Source organism: Scyliorhinus torazame, chromosome 8, assembly GCF_047496885.1.
Source record: "Scyliorhinus torazame isolate Kashiwa2021f chromosome 8, sScyTor2.1, whole genome shotgun sequence".
Taxonomy (NCBI): domain Eukaryota; kingdom Metazoa; phylum Chordata; class Chondrichthyes; order Carcharhiniformes; family Scyliorhinidae; genus Scyliorhinus; species Scyliorhinus torazame.
In genome coordinates this window covers 161,652,823-161,673,481 of record NC_092714.1, presented here as the reverse complement: position 1 = coordinate 161,673,481, position 20,659 = coordinate 161,652,823, and the positions used below count along the sequence as shown (strand labels likewise).

Genomic DNA, 20,659 nt, shown 5'->3' with positions numbered 1-20,659 from the left:
CGGGTAGGCTGGATGGTGGGTTCTGGAGATGGCAAAGGGCAGGAATTAGGAGGATGGGGGATCTATTTATAGACAAGAGCTTCCCCAGCTTGAAAGCTTTGGAGGATAAATTTGAATTGCCAGCAGAGAATGGGTTTAGGTATCTGCAGGTATGAGACTTCTTGAGAAGGCAGGTTCCGGGCTTCCCGCTGCTGCCGCTACGGGGGATACAGGTCAGAGTAGTCTCCAGGAAATGGGTGGGAGAGGGGAAGGTATCAGATATCTTCCAGGAACTTTTGGAATCAGTGAAAACTCCGGTAGAGGAGCTTAACGGCAAGTGGGAAGGAGGAGAGATAGAGACGGGTCTGTGGGCGGATGCCCTAAGCAGGGTTAATACATCCTCATCATGTGCCAGGCTTAGCCTAATACAGTTCAAGGTAGTCCACCAGGCACACATGACGGTGGCCCAGATGAGCAAGTTTTTTGGGGTAGAGGACAGGTGTGCGAGGTGCGCGAGAAGCCCAGCAAATCATGTCCACATGTTTTGGGCATGTCCGAAGCTTAGAGGGTTTCGCTAAGGTGGTGTCCATGGTACTCAATACATGTGTGGTGCCGAGTCCAGTGGTGGTGATCTTTGGAGTGTCGGAAGATCCAGGAGTCCAGGGGGCGAAAGAGGCCGATGTCTTGGCCTTTGCCTCACTAGTAGCCTGGAGACGGATCTTATTAATGTGGAGGGACTCGAAGCCCCCCCCCCCCCCCCCCCCCCCCACCGAGTGTAGAGACCTGGGTTAGTGACATGGCTGGGTTTCTCAGTCTCGAGAAAATAAAGTTCGCCTTAAGAGGGTCAATGTTAGGGTTCACCCGGAGGTGGCAGCTGTTCATCGACTTTCTCGGGGAAAATTAAAACGTCAGCAGAAGCAGAATTCCAAGGGGGTTGGGAGGGCAATACTGTTATTTTATTGTTGGGGTGATTGAAGATTGTGATGGGGTTGAAATGTTTATTTTCCATGTTTATGTTGCTGTTATTGTTGATATTATAAAATTGAGGGGTAACCACCGGTTTGTCCCAGGGAGGATGGACGGGGGGTTTCAGAGCTGGCATCGAGCAGGGATTAGAAAAATGGGGGACCTGTTCATTGAAGGGACGTTTGCGAGCCTAGGGGCACTGGAGGAGAAGTTTGGGCTACCCCCGGAAAATGCTTTCAGATACATGCAGGTGAGGGCGTTTGTGAGGCGACAGGTGAGGGAATTCCCGTTGCTCCCGGCACAGGAGATTCAAGACAGGGTGATCTCGGGTGTATGGGTCGGAGAGGACAAGGTGTCGGCGATATACCAGGAGATGAAAGAAGAGGGGTAGCGCTGGTAGAGGAGCTGAAGGGTAAATGTGAGGAGGAGCTGGGGGAGGAGATTGAGGAGAGGCTATGGGCTGATGCCCCAAGTAGAGTTAATTCCTCTTCTTCGTGTGCCAGGCTTAGCCTGATACAATTTAAGGTGGTTCATAGAGCGCACATGACGGGGGCGAGGCTGAGTAGTCTTTTTGGGGTAGAGGACAGATGTGGGAGGTGCTCAGGAAGTCTGGCAAACCATGACCATATGTTTTGGTCATGCCCGGCACTGGAGGGGTTCTGGAGGGGAGTGGCGGGAACAATATCGAAGGTGGTGAAAGTCTGGGTCAAGCCAAGCTGGGGGCTAGCACTATTTGGAGTAGTGGACGAGCCGGGAGTGCAGGAGGCGAAAGAGGCCGGCATACTGGCCTTTGCGTCCCTAGTAGCCCGGCGAAGGATCTTGTTAATGTGGAAAGAGGCACAGCCCCCCAGCGTGGAGGCCTGGATAAATGATATGGCAGGGTTTATCAAATTGGAGCGAATAAAGTTTGCCTTGAGAGGGTCTGCGCAGGGGTTCTACAGGCGGTGGCAACCGTTCCTAGACTATCTTGCGGAGCGTTAGATGAAGGTCGGTCAGCAGCAGCAGCAACCCGGGGGGGGGGGGGGGGGGGGGGGAGGGAGGGAGGGCGGGGGGCTTGTTTGGGGGGTATTCGAGCAAGAAAATACATGAAGGATCTGGAAAACTGACATGTATGGGAGGAATCCATTGTACAAAGCTCTGTATCATATCGATTTACTATGTTCATGTCTTGCTATGTGCGCTTTCTTTCTTTTTGTTACGGGGGGGGGCGGGGGTTTGTTTGTAAGGGTGAAAAACTGTTAAAATTCTTAATAAATATATATATATTTTTAAAAAATTATAAAATTGCAAATATCTCGAATTAAAATATATTTTTCAAAATAAAAAAATTAATGAACCCATAATTCATGTTTTCCTGAGACCTTTAACCGCTGACTGCCCCAATGAGTTACAGATACCAGATTTGTAAGTAAAACATTAATAAACTGTTTATTTATAACAAGAGTAAAAGGTGAACATAGAAAGGAAATAATTGAACTACGGTACACTGGTCGCCTATTCCCAAAACCCCGTCCCACCCTCCACCCAGATACGCACAAAACAGACATATGGTGAAGAGATAGGAAAAGGGATAGAATAACAGGAATGGAAGGAAAAGGTTTGCGATGAATCTTCGCTGCTACAGTTGTGGCGTCTGTGGGCGCTGGTCTTCTCCCAATGCGACCCTCTGGGCAATTGGTTCATACAGATTCAGGTCGGTGCACTTATGGCCTCCGACCACCAGATGGAGTCTCTGTCTCCCGGAGATATTACTGGAGCTTTATACCTGAGCATTTTACAGGCTTTTCCATTTGCCTGATCTCTGTGTAGAAACTTTGGCTGAATTATGAAGAGAGTTACCAATTTGAGTTCTTTCCAGCCATTCAGACAGAGGATTATAGCATTACAGACCTGGTAAGGAACGGCTTGCAACCTTTCACCCCAGAAGTTCCCTTCACAATTCTGTCTGCTCTGTCTTTAAACAGGAGTTCCTTCCCAGGTCTGACCAGTAGCAGGGAGGAAAGTGTCTCCCAGCTGCTTCTTGGCTGAATCTCTTCCCAAAGCTCAGGACATAAAGGAGCTCTTCACATGACTCATCTTCTTCCGGAAGATTCTGAATGGCTCCACCAATCGCAAGCAACAACAGGCAATGGCTTCAGATTCACCGTATGGCTGCTTGCCAAGTCTATAAAACTGACATCATGGGCTCTGCCACAGAACTCAGAGGGAAAATCAGGGGCTAGTCCATTAGGCCAGGGGTGCCTTGGTTTGCTTAAAGTCTGTAGCTTAAGCAAAAGGCCAGTGTCGCAGCAGCCAGTAAGAACTGTAGGTTAAAGGCAGCCAGCAGGGCAGAAATTAAAAGGGAAACACAGACCAGACAAACATTTTACAACAATATTCTAACAAATGGTGATCTCTGGATTGTGTATAATGGGAATCATTGGATTGTGTATAATGGTTATTTCTGGATTGTATATAATGGGGATCACTGCATTGTGTATAATGGAGGCCACTGGATTGTGCAAAATGAGGATTTCTGGATTGTGTATAATAGTGATCTCAGGATTGTGTACAATGGGAATCATTGGATTGTGTATAATGGCGATCTATGGATTGTATATAACGGGGATCAATGGATTGTTTATAATGGGGAATAATGTATTGTGTATAATGGGGAATCGATGGATTGTGTGTAACGGGGATTAATGGATTGTGTATAATGGGGATCGATGGATTGTGTTTAATGGGGATCGATGGATTGTGTATAAAGGGGATCAATGGATTGTGTGTCATGGGGATCAATGGATTGTATATAACCGGGATCAATGGATTGTGTATAATTGGGATCGATGGATTGTGTATAATGGTGATCTCTGGATTGTGTAGGTTTGAAATGGTTTCACAACTCACAGTTGCTATCATATGTTGGTTCGACACTTTGTGCATCGACGTTTTCAAACACCAGCTCATCTGAGCTCCAAAAACCATCACTTCTGGTAATTTATGCTCTTGTTCCCATCGGACTGACATCAAGTGATCTGAAACTTATTAACTGGCTGCCCCAATGAGTTACAGATACCAGATTTGTAAGTAAAACATTAATAAACTGTTTATTTATAACAAGAGTAAAAGGTGAACATAGAAAGGAAATAATTGAACTACGGTACACTAGTCTGCCTATTCCCAAAACCCCGTCCCACCCTCCACCCAGATACGCACAAAACAGACATACGGTGAAGAGATAGGAAAAGGGATAGAATAACAGGAATGTTACATTCCTCACGTCCAGATTGATCACAAAGAATTTCCATTATTGACACATAACACAAGCTCTCACAAATTGTTCCTCAGGGTCATCTTCGGGTCAAAGTGGATTGTGTGACAGGTCTTCCCCAGACTTTCTCATTATATTTAATAATTACCTACCTTTTATTGAAAGCTTATGTTGCAGACACATTGAGTTCATATCCCTTCTGCAGCGCAGATCAGGTCAAAGTGGAAGTGTGTTTAACCATCAGCATGACTGCAGCCCACGACAATGAGAAACCTTTGCTCATACATCCGTAATGGTGAGTGCCCCACAGTAACACTGGCTATTGTAGCATCAAAACTGGTCTTCGTCCAGTACCCTCACTGAAACACAAATACAGTGACAAGAGGGGAATGAGAGACTGCCAGAGCTTCTGGTAGGAGTTTCCAAATCTTAGCAGCAAATATCATTTCTGAAAAGTGGTTGCTACGTATTACTGTGGAAGGATGTGTAGGCGGTGAGCAGAAGTGACATGAGATATGAAGGAAGTGAGCTAACCTCACTCTCATTAAACCACAGAATACCAGTCAACACAAAATTGCTACTGAAACTGTAGGTTGCATTGCAAGATAGGTTTTTCAAATCCAATTTTACATTTAGTCACCATGGATATCCAGCAGGAACCCACCAAAACCCCTGCCGTGCCATCATCTGTAAATCAAAATGAATTTAAAAGTGATGTTACAGATTTTGCATAAACAATGACGAGTGCTCCATGGTCATAGAAACACGGAGGTCTATAGCACAGAAGCTCTTCAGTCCATCACATTGTAGTGAAGAGACAATATGTGCACATCTCACAAAATAACTATCTTAACAGACAAAAGGCAGGTATGTCACCAGCTAGTTCACCACAGACTCATACCTTGGCCCTGTTGGTTTAGGACTGAGTTCCAGCTGGTCACTAGTGAAGCTACAACACAGCGCTACTTGCGTGCCAAACAGCGGAAGCAGCAAGTGATAGACAGAGCAAAGTGACCCCCACAACCAATTAAAGGGGAACTGTGATGCAGTGGCCCTGTCTCTATACTAGTAATCCAGAGACCCAGAGTCATGCTCTGGAGATCTGTGTTCGAATTCCACCAGGGCAAACAGTGAAATTCAAAGGTCAATGAATCCCAATTGTCGATGGTCATAAAAACCCATCTGGTTCACTAATGTGCTTTAGGGAAGGAAATCTGATATCCTAGAAAGGAATATTATTCATGGGCAGCCTCATTCAGTCATGCCAGACGTCCCCTTCAACATAGATGCCAGTCTTCAGCCAATCCAATTAAAGAAACGGCTGAAGGCACTGGATACTGCAAAGGCTATGGGCCCTGATAATATTTCAGCAATAGTACTGAAGACTTGTGTTCCAGAACTTGCCGTACCCGTAGTCAAGTTCTTCCAGTACAGCAACAACACTGACATTTACCCAGCAATGTGGAAAATTGCCCAGGTATGTCCTGCACACAAGAAACAGGAAAACTCCAGCCCAGCCAATTATCACCCCATCAGTCTACTCTCCATCATCAGTAAGTTATGGAAGGGGTCATCAACAGTGCTATCAAGTGCCACTTAATGACTCCTTGTGTCACATGCTAGAAATAGGATATATAGAACATAGAACAGTACAGCACAATACAGGCCCTTCAGCTCATGATGTTGTGCCGACCATTTATCCTAATCTAAGTTTAACCTAAAATCACCTGTCCCGCACCTGAATTTGTTTCCGCTCGCCAACCCGAACTTCTCCTCCAGCACCCTCATACTCGGAAAGCTCCCCTCTACAAACATATCCCCTATCCTCTCAATCCCTGATCTCCGCCATATCCGGAACTCCCCATCCATACTTCCCGGGGCAAACCGGTGATTATTACAGATTGGGGACCAGACCGATGCTCCCTCTGCTCCCACATGTCTCCTCCATTGCCCCCAGACTCTCAGAGCCGCCACCACCACGGGGCTGGTGGAGTATCTTGCTGGCGGGAACGGCAGAGGCGCAGATACCAACGCCCCCAAACTGGTGCCCTTGTATGAAGCCGCTTCCATATGTTCCCATGCCGACCCCTCCCCCACCACCCACTTCCTGATCATGGCTATATTCGCCGCCCAGTAATAGTTACTAAAATTTGGCAGCGCCAGCCTGCCCTCTCCCCGACTCCGCTCAAGCATTACCTTCCTTACTCGCGGGGTCTTGCCCTCCCAAACGAAGCCAATGATCACTTTGTTGACCCGTTTAAAAAAGGACCGCGGAATAAAGATGGGGAGACATTGAAACACGAACAGGAATCTCGGGAGGACCGTCATCTTCACCGTCTGCACCCTCCCAGCTAGTGACAACGGAAGCGTATCCCATCTCCAAAAATCGTCCTTCATTTGGTCTACTAGCCGGGCCAGACTTAATTTATGCAGCCGGTCCCATTCCCGCGTCACTTGAATGCTTAGGTACTGAAAGCTTCCCCCCACTAATCTAAACGGCAGCTCCCCCAATTGCCTCTCCTGTCCCCTCGCCTGGACCGCAAACATCTCACTTTTCCCCATATTTAGCTTATACCCCGAAAACCGGCCAAATTTCTCTGGAATCCTCATGATTTCTTCCATCCCCTAGAATGGGTCCGAAACATACAGGAGCAGGTTGTCTGCAAAGAGCGAGACTCTGTGCTCCCCCCCACCCCTCCCCCCCTCCCCGGACCAGCCCCTTGAGGCTCTCAGAGCAATTGCCAACGGCTCTGTAGAACATAGAACATACAGTGCAGAAGGAGGCCATTCGGCCCATCGATTTCAGCGGGAGCGGAGCAGGTTAGTCAATTTCAGCGGGAGCAGTGCGCAAGTGATTTCTGGGAGGTAAGTTTCTCCTTTAAAAACACTTGTCTTTGCAGGAGCAGGCCAGTCGATTTCAGCGGGAGCGGAGCAGGTTAGTCAATTTCAGCGGGAGCAGTGCGCAAGTGATTTCTGGGAGGTAAGTTTCTCCTTTAAAAACACTTGTCTTTGCAGGAGCAGGCCAGTCGATTTCAGCGGGAGCGGAGCAGGTTAGTCAATTTCAGCGGGATCAGTGCGCAAGTGATTTCTGGGAGGTAAGTTTCTCCTTTAAAAAACACTTGTCTTTGCAGGAGCAGGCCAGTCGATTTCAGCGGGAGCGGAGCAGGTTAGTCAATTTCAGCGGGAGCAGTGCGCAAGTGATTTCTGGGAGGTAAGTTTCTCCTTTAAAAACACTTGTCTTTGCAGGAGCAGGCCAGTCGATTTCAGCGGGAGTGGAGCAGGTTAGTCAATTTTAGCGGGAGCAGTGCGCAAATGATTTCTGGGAGGTAAGTTTCTCCTTTAAAAACACTTGTCTTTGCAGGAGCAGGCCAGTCGATTTCAGTGGGAGCGGAGCAGGTTAGTCAATTTCAGCGGGAGCAGTGCGCAAGTGATTTCTGGGAGGTAAGTTTCTCCTTTAAAAACACTTGTCTTTGCAGGAGCAGGCCAGTCGATTTCAGCGGGAGCGGAGCAGGTTAGTCAATTTCAGCGGGAGCAGTGCGCAAGTGATTTCTGGGAGGTAAGTTTCTCCTTTAAAAACACTTGTCTTTGCAGGAGCAGGCCAGTCGATTTCAGCGGGAGCGGAGCAGGTTAGTCAATTTCAGCGGGAGCAATGCGCAAGTGATTTCTGGGAGGTAAGTTTCTCCTTCAAAAACACTTGTCTTTGCAGGAGCAGGCCAGTCGATTTCAGCGGGAGCGGAGCAGGTTAGTCAATTTCAGCGGGAGCAGTGCGCAAGTGATTTCTGGGAGGTAAGTTTCTCCTTTAAAAACACTTGTCTTTGCAGGAGCAGGCCAGTCGATTTCAGCGGGAGCGGTGCGTTAGTGATTTCTGGGAGACCTTCACAGGAGCAGGCTAGTCAATTTCAGCGGTAAACACGTACCTGGTCCCGTTTTCGGTCCCTCTTTGCTGTTTTTTTTAAGTTAATTTTAGTGTTTAAGGCAGGAACAGGAAGTTCGACCCGCGGACTTCTGGGAAGATCCTCACCAATAAATTCTGGTGGAGAGGAAACCCGAGACAAGGGAATTAGTTACACCAAAGATTGGAGATAGATGGGTAACTGTAAGAGGGACTGGGAAGAAGCAGTCAGTGCAGGGATCCCCTGCGGTCATTCCCCTGAGAAACAAGTATACCGCTTTGGATACTTGTGGGGGGGGGGGACTTATCAGGGGTAAGCCATGGGGTACGGGCCTCTGGCACGGAGTCTGTCCCTGTTGCTCAGAAGGGAAGGGGGGAAGAGGAGCAGAGCATTAGTAATTGGGGACTCAATAGTCAGGGGCACAGATAGGAGATTTTGTGGGAGCGTGAGAGACTCACGTTTGGTATGTTGCCTACCAGGTGCAAGGGTACGTGATGTCTCGGATCGTGTTTTCCGGGTCCTTAGGGGGGAGGGGGAGCAGCCCAAGTTGTGGTCCACATTGGCACTAACGACATAGGTAGGAAAGGGGACAAAGATGTCAGGCAGGCTTTCAGGGAGCTAGGATGGAAGCTCAGAACTAGAACAAACAGAATTGTTATCTCTGGGTTGTTGCCGTGCCACGTGATAGTGAGATGAGGAATAGGGAGAGAGAGCAATTAAACACGTGGCTACAGGGATGGTGCAGGCGGGAGGGATTCAGATTTCTGGATAACTGGGGCTCTTTCTGGGGAAGGTGGGACCTCTACAGACAGGATGGTCTACATCTGAACCTGAGGGGCACAAATATCCTGGGGGGGAGATTTGTTAGTGCTCTTTGGGGGGGTTTAAACTAATGCAGCAGGGGCATGGGAACCTGGATTGTAGTTTTAGGGTAAGGGAGAATGAGAGTATAGAGGTCAGGAGCACAGATTTGACGTCGCAGGAGGGGGCCAGTGTTCAGGTAGGTGGTTTGAAGTGTGTCTACTTCAATGCCAGGAGTATACGAAATAAGGTAGTGGAACTGGCAGCATGGGTTGGTACCTGGGACTTCGATGTTGTGGCCATTTCGGAGACATGGATAGAGCAGGGACAGGAATGGATGTTGCAGGTTCCGTGGTTTAGGTGTTTTAGTAAGCTCAGAGAAGGAGGCAAAAGAGGGGGAGGTGTGGCGCTGCTAGTCAAGAGCAGTATTACGGTGGCGGAGAGGATGCTAGATGGGGACTCATCTCCCAAAGTAGTATGGGCTGAGGTTAGAAACAGGAAAGGAGAGGTCACCCTGTTGGGAGTCTTCTATAGGCCTCCAAATAGTTCTAGGGATGTAGAGGAAAGGATGGCGAGATTGATCCTGGAAAAGAGCGAAAGTAACAGGGTAGTTATTATGGGAGACTTTACCTTTCCAAATATTGACTGGAAAAGATATAGTTCGAGTACATTAGATGGGTCGTTTTTTGTACAGTGTGTGCAGGAGGGTTTCTTGACACAATATGTTGACAGGCCAACAAGAGGCGAGGCCACGTTGGATTTGGTTTTGGGTAATGAACCAGGCTAGGTGTTGGATTTGGAGGTAGGAGAGCACTTTGGGGACAGTGACCACAATTCGGTGACGTTTACGTTAATGATGGAAAGGGATAAATATACACCGCAGGGCAAGAGTTATAGCTGGGGGAAGGGCAATTATGATGCCATTAGACGTGACTTGGGGGGGATAAGGTGGAGAGGTAGGCTGCAAGTGTTGGGCACACTGGATAAGTGGAGCTGGTTCAAGGATCAGCTACTGCGTGTTCTTGATAAGTATGTACCGGTCAGGCAAGGAGGAAGGCGTCGAGCGAGGGAACCGTGGTTTACCAAAGAAGTGGAATCTCTTGTTAAGAGGAAGAAGGAGGCCTATGTGAAGATGAGGTGTGAAGTTTCAGTTGGGGCGATGGATAGTTACAAGGTAGCGAGGAAGGATCTAAAGAGAGAGCTAAGACGAGCAAGGAGGGGACATGAGAAGTATTTGGCAGGTAGGATCAAGGAAAACCCAAAAGCTTTCTATAGGTATGTCAGGAATAAGCGAATGACTAGGGAAAGAGTAGGACCAGTCAAGGACAGGGATGGGAAGTTGTGTGTGGAGTCTGAAGAGATAGGCGAGATACTAAATGAATATTGAGTCGATTTTGGCGGCGGCGTGAGAACAGCTGGTGAGTGGTGAGTCAGTTTCAGCGGGAGCATTGCGGAAGGAGGTTGCTGGGAGGTAAGTCAACCTTTAAAAGCACTTGTCTTTGCAGGGGCAGGCCAGTCGATTTCGGCGGCGTGAGAACAGCTGGTGAGTGGTGAGTCAGTTTCAGCGGGAGCATTGCGGAAGGAGGTTGCTGGGAGGTAAGTCAACCTTTAAAAGTCAACCTTTAAAAGCACTTGTCTTTGCAGGGGCAGGCCAGTCGATTTCGGCGGCGTGAGAACAGCTGGTGAGTGGTGAGTCAGTTTCAGCGGGAGCATTGCGGAAGGAGGTTGCTGGGAGGTAAGTCAACCTTTAAAAGCACTTGTCTTTGCAGGGGCAGGCCAGTCGATTTCGGCGGCGTGAGAACAGCTGGTGAGTGGTGAGTCAGTTTCAGCGGGAGCATTGCGGAAGGAGGTTGCTGGGAGGTAAGTCAACCTTTAAAAGCACTTGTCTTTGCAGGGGCAGGCCAGTCGATTTCGGCGGCGTGAGAACAGCTGGTGAGTGGTGAGTCAGTTTCAGCGGGAGCATTGCGGAAGGAGGTTGCTGGGAGGTAAGTCAACCTTTAAAAGCACTTGTCTTTGCAGGGGCAGGCCAGTCGATTTCGGCGGCGTGAGAACAGCTGGTGAGTGGTGAGTCAGTTTCAGCGGGAGCATTGCGGAAGGAGGTTGCTGGGAGGTAAGTCAACCTTTAAAAGCACTTGTCTTTGCAGGGGCAGGCCAGTCGATTTCGGCGGCGTGAGAACAGCTGGCTGGTTAGTCAATTTCAGCAGGAGCTGAGAATTTTTCTTTTTTTTTATTTTAAATTAGTTTTTCAGGCGGGAACAGGAAGTCGACCCGCGGACGTCTGGGAAGACCCTCCCCAATAAATTCTGGTGGAGAGGAAAACCCGAGACACTACACGTGTAGTGTCTCCCACCCGCCCTCCTCCTCTAACCTAATAATAAAACCCATTGGTCTGAGGTAAGTACCATATTTTATTATATTATTATTATTTTTTAGCCAGATCTTGGTAGAAAGTTAGAGGAATGGCAGGGAAGGGAGTGCAATGTTCCTCCTGCAGGATGTTTGAGGTGAGGGATGCAGTTAGTGTCCCTGCTGATTTTACCTGCAGGAAGTGCTGCCATCTCCAGCTCCTCCAAGACCGAGTTAGGGAACTGGAGCTGGAGTTGGAAGAACTTTGGATCATTCCGGAGGCAGAAGGGGTCATAGATAGCAGCTTCAGGGAATTAGTTACACCAAAGATTGGAGATAGGTGGGTAACTGTAAGAGGGACTGGGAAAAAACAGTCAGTGCAGGGTTCCCCTGCGGTCGTACCCCTGAGAAACAAGTATACCGCTTTGGATACTTGTGGGGGGGACGACTTACCAGGGGTAAGCCATGGGGTACGGGCCTCTGGCACGGAGTCTGTCCCTGTTGCTCAGAAGGGAAGGGGGGAGAGGAGCAGAGCATTAGTAATTGGGGACTCTATAGTCAGGGGCACAGATAGGAGATTTTGTGGGAGCGTGAGAGACTCACGTTTGGTATGTTGCCTCCCAGGTGCAAGGGTACGTGATGTCTCGGATCGTGTTTTCCGGGTCCTTAGGGGGGAGGGGGAGCAGCCCCAAGTCGTGGTCCACATTGGCACCAACGACATAGGTAGGAAAGGGGACAAGGGTGTCAGGCAGGCTTTCAGGGAGCTAGGATGGAAGCTCAGAACTAGAACAAACAGAGTTGTTATCTCTGGGTTGTTGCCCGTGCCACGTGATAGTGAGATGAGGAATAAGGAGAGAGAGCATTTAAACACGTGGCTACAGGGATGGTGCAGGCGGGAGGGATTCATATTTTTGGATAACTGGGGCTCTTTCTGGGGAAGGTGGGACCTCTACAGACAGGATGGTCTACATCTGAACCTGAGGGGCACAAATATCCTGGGGGGGAGATTTGTTAGTGCTCTTTGGGGGGGTTTAAACTAATGCAGCAGGGGCATGGGAACCTGGATTGTAGTTTTAGGGTAAGGGAGAATGAGAGTATAGAGGTCAGGAGCACAGATTTGACGTCGCAGGAGGGGGCCAGTGTTCAGGTAGGTGGTTTGAAGTGTGTCTACTTCAATGCCAGGAGTATACGAAACAAGGTAGGGGAACTGGCAGCGTGGGTTGGTACCTGGGACTTCGATGTTGTGGCCATTTCGGAGACATGGATAGAGCAGGGACAGGAATGGATGTTGCAGGTTCCGGGGTTTAGGTGTTTTAGTAAGCTCAGAGAAGGAGGCAAAAGAGGGGGAGGTGTGGCGCTGCTAGTCAAGAGCAGTATTACGGTGGCGGAGAGGATGCTAGATGGGGACTCTTCTGCCGAGGTAGTATGGGCTGAAGTTAGAAACAGGAAAGGAGAGGTCACCCTGTTGGGAGTTTTTTATAGGCCTCCTAATAGTTCTAGGGATGTAGAGGAAAGGATGGCCAAGATGATTCTGGATATGAGCGAAAGTAACAGGGTAGTTATTATGGGAGATTTTAACTTTCCAAATATTGACTGGAAAAGATATAGTTCGAGTACAATAGATGGGTCGTTTTTTGTACAGTGTGTGCAGGAGGGTTTCCTGAAACAATATGTTGACAGGCCAACAAGAGGCGAGGCCACGTTGGATTTGGTTTTGGGTAATGAACCAGGCCAGGTGTTGGATTTGGAGGTAGGAGAGCACTTTGGGGACAGTGACCACAATTCGGTGACGTTTACGTTAATGATGGAAAGGGATAAGTATACACCACAGGGCAAGAGTTATAGCTGGGGGAAGGGCAATTATGATGCCATTAGACGTGACTTGGGGGGGATAAGGTGGAGAAGTAGGCTGCAAGTGTTGGGCACACTGGACAAGTGGGGCTTGTTCAAGGATCAGCTACTGTGTGTTCTTGATAAGTATGTACCGGTCAGGCAGGGAGGAAGGCGTCGAGCGAGGGAACTGTGGTTTACCAAGGAAGTGGAATCTCTTGTTAAGAGGAAGAAGGAGGCCTATGTGAAGATGAGGTGTGAAGTTTCGGTTGGGGCGATGGAGAGTTACAAGGTAGCGAGGAAGGATCTAAAGAGAGAGCTAAGACGAGCAAGGAGGGGACATGAGAAGTATTTGGCAGGAAGGATCAAGGAAAACCCAAAAGCTTTCTATAGGTATGTCAGGAATAAGCGAATGACTAGGGAAAGAGGAGGACCAGTCAAGGACAGGGATGGGAAATTGTGTGTGGAGTCTGAAGAGATAGGCGAGATACTAAATGAATATTTTTCGTCAGTATTCACTCAGGAAAAAGATAATGTTGTGGAGGAGAATGCTGAGCCCCAGGCTAATAGAATAGATGGCATTGAGGTACGTAGGGAAGAGGTGTTGGCAATTCTGGACAGGCTGAAAATAGATAAGTCCCCGGGACCTGATGGGATTTATCCTAGAATTCTATGGGAGGCCAGGGAAGAAATTGCTGGACCTTTGGCTTTGATTTTTATGTCATCATTGTCTACAGGAATAGTGCCAGAGGACTGGAGGACAGCAAATGTGGTCCCTTTGTTCAAAAAGGGGAGCAGAGACAACCCCGGCAACTATAGGCCGGTGAGCCTCACGTCTGTAGTGGGTAAAGTCTTGGAGGGGATTATAAGAGACAAGATTTATAATCATCTAGATAGGAATAATATGATCAGGGATAGTCAGCATGGCTTTGTGAAGGGTAGGTCATGCCTCACAAACCTTATTGAGTTCTTTGAGAAGGTGACTGAACAGGTAGACGAGGGTAGAGCAGTTGATGTGGTGTATATGGATTTCAGCAAAGCGTTTGATAAGGTTCCCCACGGTAGGCTATTGCAGAAAATACGGAGGCTGGGGATTGAGGGTGATTTAGAGATGTGGATCAGAAATTGGCTAGCTGAAAGAAGACAGAGGGTGGTGGTTGATGGGAAATGTTCAGAATGGAGTACAGTCACAAGTGGAGTACCACAAGGATCTGTTCTGGGGCCGTTGCTGTTTGTCATTTTTATCAATGACCTCAAGGAAGGCGCAGAAGGGTGGATGAGTAAATTTGCAGATGATACTAAAGTCGGTGGTGTTGTCGATAGTGTGGAAGGATGTAGGAGATTACAGAGGGATATAGATAAGCTGCAGAGCTGGGCCGAGAGGTGGCAAATGGAGTTTAATGTAGTGAAGTGTGAGGTGATTCACTTTGGAAGGAATAACAGGAATGCGGAATATTTGGCTAATGGTAAAGTTCTTGAAAGTGTGGATGAGCAGAGGGATCTAGGTGTCCATGTACATCGATCCCTGAAAGTTGCCATCCAGGTTGATAGGGTTGTGAAGAAGGCCTATGGAGTGTTGGCATTTATTGGTAGAGGGATTGAGTTCCGGAGTCGGGAGGTCATGTTGCAGCTGTACAGAACTCTGGTACGGCCGCATTTGGAGTATTGCGTACAGTTCTGGTCACCGCATTATAGGAAGGACGTGGAGGCTTTGGAGCGGGTGCAGAGGAGATTTACCAGGATGTTGCCTGGTATGGAGGGAAAATCTTATGAGGAAAGGCTGATGGACTTGAGGTTGTTTTCGTTGGAGAGAAGAAGGTTAAGAGGAGACTTAATAGAGGCATACAAAATGATCAGGGGGTTGGATAGGGTGGACAGTGAGAGCCTTCTCCCGCGGATGGATATGGCTGGCACGAGGGGACATAGCTTTAAACTGAGGGGTAATAGATATAGGACAGAGGTCAGAGGTAGGTTCTTTACGCAAAGAGTAGTGAGGCCGTGGAATGCCCTACCTGCTACAGTGGTGAACTCGCCAACATTGAGGGCATTTAAAAGTTTATTGGATAAACATATGGATGATAATGGCATAGTGTAGGTTGGATGGCTTTTGTTTCGGTGCAACATCGTGGGCCGAAGGGCCTGTACTGCGCTGTATTGTTCTATGTTCTATGTTCTAATATTTTTCGTCAGTATTCACTCAGGAAAAAGATAATGTTGTGGAGGAGAATGCTGAGACCCAGGCTAATAGAATAGATGGCATTGAGGTACGTAGGGAAGAGGTGTTGGCAATTCTGGACAGGCTGAAAATAGATAAGTCCCCGGGTCGTGATGGGATTTATCCTAGGATTCTCTGGGAGGCCAGGGAAGAGATTGCTGGACCTTTGGCTTTGATTTTCATGTCATCATTGGCTACAGGAATAGTGCCAGAGGACTGGAGGATAGCAAATGTGGTCCCTTTGTTCAAAAAGGGGAGCAGAGACAACCCCGGCAACTATAGACCGGTGAGCCTCACGTCTGTAGTGGGTAAAGTCTTGGAGGGGATTATAAGAGACAAGATTTGTAATCATCTAGATAGGAATAATATGATCAGGGATAGTCAGCATGGCTTTGTGAACGGTAGGTCATGCCTCACAAACCTTATCGAGTTCTTTGAGAAGGTGACTGAACAGGTAGACGAGGGTAGAGCAGTTGATGTGGTGTATATGGATTTCAGCAAAGCGTTTGATAAGGTTCCCCACGGTAGGCTATTGCAGAAAATAAGGAGGCTGGGGATTGAGGATGATTTAGAGATGTGGATCTGAAATTGGCTTGCTGAAAGAAGACAGAGGGTGGTGGTTGATGGGAAATGTTCAGAATGGAGTTCAGTTACAAGTGGAGTACCACAAGGATCTGTTCTGGGGCCGTTGCTGTTTGTCATTTTTATCAATGACCTAGAGGAAGGCGCAGAATTGTGGGCGAGTAAATTTGCAGACGATACTAAAGTCGGTGGTGTTGTCGATAGTGTGGAAGGATGTAGCAGGTTACAGAGGGATATAGATAAGCTGCAGAGCTGGGCTGAGAGGTGGCAAATGGAGTTTAATGTAGAGAAGTGTGAGGTGATTCACTTTGGAAGGAATAACAGGAATGCGGAATATTTGGCTAATGGTAAAGTTCTTGGAAGTGTGGATGAGCAGAGGGATCTAGGTGTCCATGTACATAGATCCCTGAAAGTTGCCACCCAGGTTGATAGGGTTGTGAAGAAGGCCTATGGAGTGGTGGCCTTTATTGGTAGAGGGATTGAGTTCCGGAGTCAGGAGGTCATGTTGCAGCTGTACAGAACTCTGGTACGGCCGCATTTGGAGTATTGCGTACAGTTCTGGTCACCGCATTATAGGAAGGACGTGGAGGCTTTGGAGCGGATGCAGAGGAGATTTACCAGGATGTTGCCTGGTATGGAGGGAAAATCTTATGAGGAAAGGCTGATGGACTTGAGGTTGTTTTCGTTGGAGAGAAGAACGTTAAGAGGAGACTTAATAGAGGCATACAAAATGATCAGGGGGTTAGATAGGGTGGACAGTGAGAGCCTTCTCCCGCAGATGGAAATGGCTGGCACGAGGGGACATAGCTTTAAACTGAGGGGTAATAGATATAGGACAGAGGTCAGAGGTAGGTTCTTTACGCAAAGAGTAGTGAGGCTGTGGAATGCCCTACCTGCTACAGTAGTGAACTCGCCAACATTGAGGGCATTTAAAAGTTTATTGGATAAACATATGGATGATAATGGCATAGTGTAGGTTAGATGGCTTTTGTTTCGGTGCAACATCGTGGGCCGAAGGGCCTGTACTGCGCTGTATCGTTCTATGTTCTATTCTCCCTAACCAGTAGCGCAACTCCGCCTCCCCTTTTACATCCCCCTTCATCCCGCCTGAAACATCTAAATCCTGGAACGTTTAGCTGCCAATCCTGCCCTTCCCTCAACCAGGTCTCTGTAATGGCAACAACATCATAGTTCAAAGTACTAATCCAAGCTCTAGGTTCATCTGCCTTACCCGTAATACTTTTTGCATTAAAACATATGCATTCAGGCCACCAGACCCGCTGTGTTCAGCAACTTCTCCCTACCTGCTCTGCCTCAGAGCCCCACTGTTCCTATTCCCTAGTTCTCCCACAATGCTCTCACCTTCTGACCTATTGCTCCCGTGCCCACCCCCCTGCCATACTAGTTTAAACCCTCCCGTGTGACACTAGTAAACCTCGCGGCCAGGATATTTATGCCTCTCCGGTTTAGATGCAACCCGTCCTTCTTGTATAGGTCACACCTGCCCCGGAAGAGCTCCCAGTGGTCCAGATAACACCAGCTGTTTAGCCACGTGTTTAGCTGCTCTATCTTCCTATTTTTAGCCTCACTGGCACGTGGCACAGGGAGTAATCCCGAGATTACAACCCTAGAGGTCCTGTCTTTTAACTTTCTGCCTAGCTCCCTGAACTCCTGCTGCAGGACCTCATGCCCCTTCCAGCCTATGTCGTTAGTACCAATATGTACAACAACCTCTGCCTATTTTCCCTCCCCCTTCAGGATGCCCTCTACCCGTTCGGAGACATCCTGGACCCTGGCACCAGGGAGGCAACATACCATCCTGGCGTCTCTTTCACGTCCACAGAAGCGCCTATCTGTGCCCCTGACTATAGAGTCCCCTATTACTATTGCTCTTCTGCGCTTTGACCCTCCCTTCTGAACATCAGAGCCAGCCGTGGTGCCACTGCTCTGGCTGCTGCTGTTTTCCCCTGATAGGCTATCCCCCCTGACAGTATCCAAAGGGGTATACCTGTTCGAGAGGGGGACAACCACAGGGGATTCCTGCACTGACTGCCTGCCCTTTCTGGTGGTCACCCATTTCTCTGCCTGCACCTTGGGTGTGACCACATTTACATAACTGCGATCTATGACGCTTTCCGCCACCTGCATGCTCCTAAGTGCATCCAATTGCTGCTCCAACCGAACCATGCGGTCTGTGTGGAGCTCCAGTTGGGTGCACTTTCTGCAGATGAAGCCATCCGGGACGCTGGAAGCCTCCCGGACCTGCCACATCTCACAGTCAGAGCACTGCATCCACAATCACAGCAGGCAGTTCATTCCACACCTAACCACTCTGAGTAAAGAACCTACCTCGGACATCCCTCCAATATCTCCCACCCTGAATCTTATAGCTATGCCCCCTTGTTACAGCTATATCCACCCGAGGAAATAGTCTCTGAACGTCCACTCTATCTGTCCCCCTCATTATCTTATAAACCTCTATTAAGTTGCCTCTCATCCTCCTCCGCTCCAAAGAGAAAAGCCCTAGCTCCCTCAACTTTTCCTCATAAGACCTATCCTGCAAACTAGGCAGCATCCTGGTAAATCTCCTTTCCACCCTTTCCAATGCTTCCACATCCTTCCTATAATGAGGTGACCAGAACTGCACACAATACTCCAAATGTGGTCTCACCAGGGTCATGTATAGTTGCAGCATAACCCCACGGCTCTTAAACTCAAGCCCCCTGTTAATAAACGCTCACACACTATAAGCCTTCTTCATGGCTCTATCCACTTGAGTGGCAACCTTCAGAGATCTGTGGACATGAACCCCAAGATCTCTCTGTTCCTCGACATCCCTCAGAACCCTGCCGTTGACCCTGTAATCCGCATTCAAATGTTTTCACCCAAAATGAATCATCTCGCACTTATCAGGGTTAAACTCCATCTGCCATTTTTCGGCCCAGCTCTGCATCCTATCAATGTCTCTTTGCAGTCTACAACAGCCCTCCACCTCATCCACTACTGCACCAATCTTGGTGTCATCAGCAAATTTACTGACCCACCCTTCAGCGCCCTCCTCCAAGTCATTGATAAAAATCACAAATAACAGAGGACCCAGCACTGATCCCTGTGGTACACCGCTGGTAACTGGTCTTCAATCTGAAAATTTTCCATCCACCACCATCCTCTGTCTTCCATGTGATAGCCAGTTACTTATCCAATTGGCCAAATTTCCCTCTATCCCACACCTCCTTACTTTCTTCATGAGCCGACCATGGGGAACCTTATCAAACACCTTACTAAAATACATGTATACGACATCAACTGCTCTACCTTCATCTACACACTTAGTTACCTCCTGAAACAATTCAATCAAATTTGTGAGGCAAGACCTACCCTTCACGAATCCGTGTTGACTATCCCGGATTAAGCTGCATCTTTCCAAATGGTCATAAATCCTATCCTTCAGGACCTTTTCCATTATCTTCCCGACCACCGAAGTAAGACTAAGTGGCCTATAATTACCAGGGTCATTCCTATTCCCTTTCTTGAACAGAGGAACAACATTCACCACTCTCCAGTCCTCTGGCACTATCCCCGTGGACAGCGAGAACCCAAAGATCAAAGCCAAAGGCTCTGCAATCTCACCCCTTGCCTCCCAAAGAATCCTTGGGTATATCCCATCTGGCCCAGGGGACTTGTCGACCCTCAGGTTTTTCAACATTGCTAATACATCCTTCCTCAGAACATCTACTTACTCCAGCCTACCCACCTGAATCACACTCTCATCCTCAAAAACATGGCCCCTCTCCTTGGTGAACACTGAAGAAAAGTATTCATTCAACGCCTCTCCTATTTCTTCTGACTCCACGCACAAGTCCCCACTACTGTCCTTGACCGGCCCTAGCCTCACCCTGGTCATTATTTTATTTCTCACATAAGAGTAAAAAGCCTTGGGATTTTCCTTGATCCGACCTGCCAAGGACTTCTCATGCCCCCTCCTAGCTCTCCTAAACCCTTTTTTTTAGCTCATTCCTTGCTACCCTCAAGCGACCCAACTGAACCTTGTTTTCTCATCCTTACATACTCTTCCTTTTTCCTCTTGACAAGACATTCAACCTCTTTTGTGAACCATGGTTCCCTCACGGCCATTTCCTCCCTGCCTGACAGGGACATACCTATCAAGGACACGCAGTATTTGTTCCTTGAAAAAGCTCCACTTTTCATTTGTGCCTTTCCCTGACAGTTTCTGTTCCCATCTTATGCTCCCTAATTCTTGCCTGATCGCATCATAATTACCCCTCCCCCAATTATAAACCTTGCCCTGCCGTATGGCCCTATCCCTCTCCATTGCAAAAGTGAAAGACAGCAAATTGTGGTCACTATCTCCAAAGTGCTCTCCCACAAACAAACCTAACACTTGGCCCGGTTCATTACCCAGTACCAAATTCAATGTGGCCCCCCCTCTTGTCGGCCTATCCACATATTGTGTTACGAAACCCTCCTGCACACACTGTACAAAAACTGCCCCATCCGAACTGTTCGACCTAGAGAGGTTCCAATCAATATTTGGAAAGTTAAAGTCACCCATGACAACTATCCTGAAACCTCCACATCTAGCCATAATCTGTTTTGCAATTTCTGCCTCCACATCTCTATTACTATTTGGGGGCCGATAGAAAACTCCTAACAATGTGACCCCTCCTTTGCTATTCCTAACTTCAGCCCATATTACCTCAGTAGGCAGATCCCCTTTGAACTGCCTTTCTGCAGCCGTTAAACTATCCTTGATTAACAATGCAACTCCTCCAC

General features: G+C 48.2%; 1 protein-coding gene across 2 annotated transcripts in view; it reads right to left on the bottom strand.

The window, feature by feature from the left end:
- LOC140428234 (uncharacterized) overlaps nt 1-20,659 on the bottom strand; it is a 545,827-nt gene that overhangs the window by 438,736 nt on the left and 86,432 nt on the right. For both annotated transcript variants that reach the window (XM_072514483.1, XM_072514485.1), the window contains exon 2: nt 4,351-4,557. The gene's annotated coding sequence lies outside the window, so the exon portion shown is untranslated. The remainder of the gene's footprint in view (nt 1-4,350; nt 4,558-20,659) is intronic.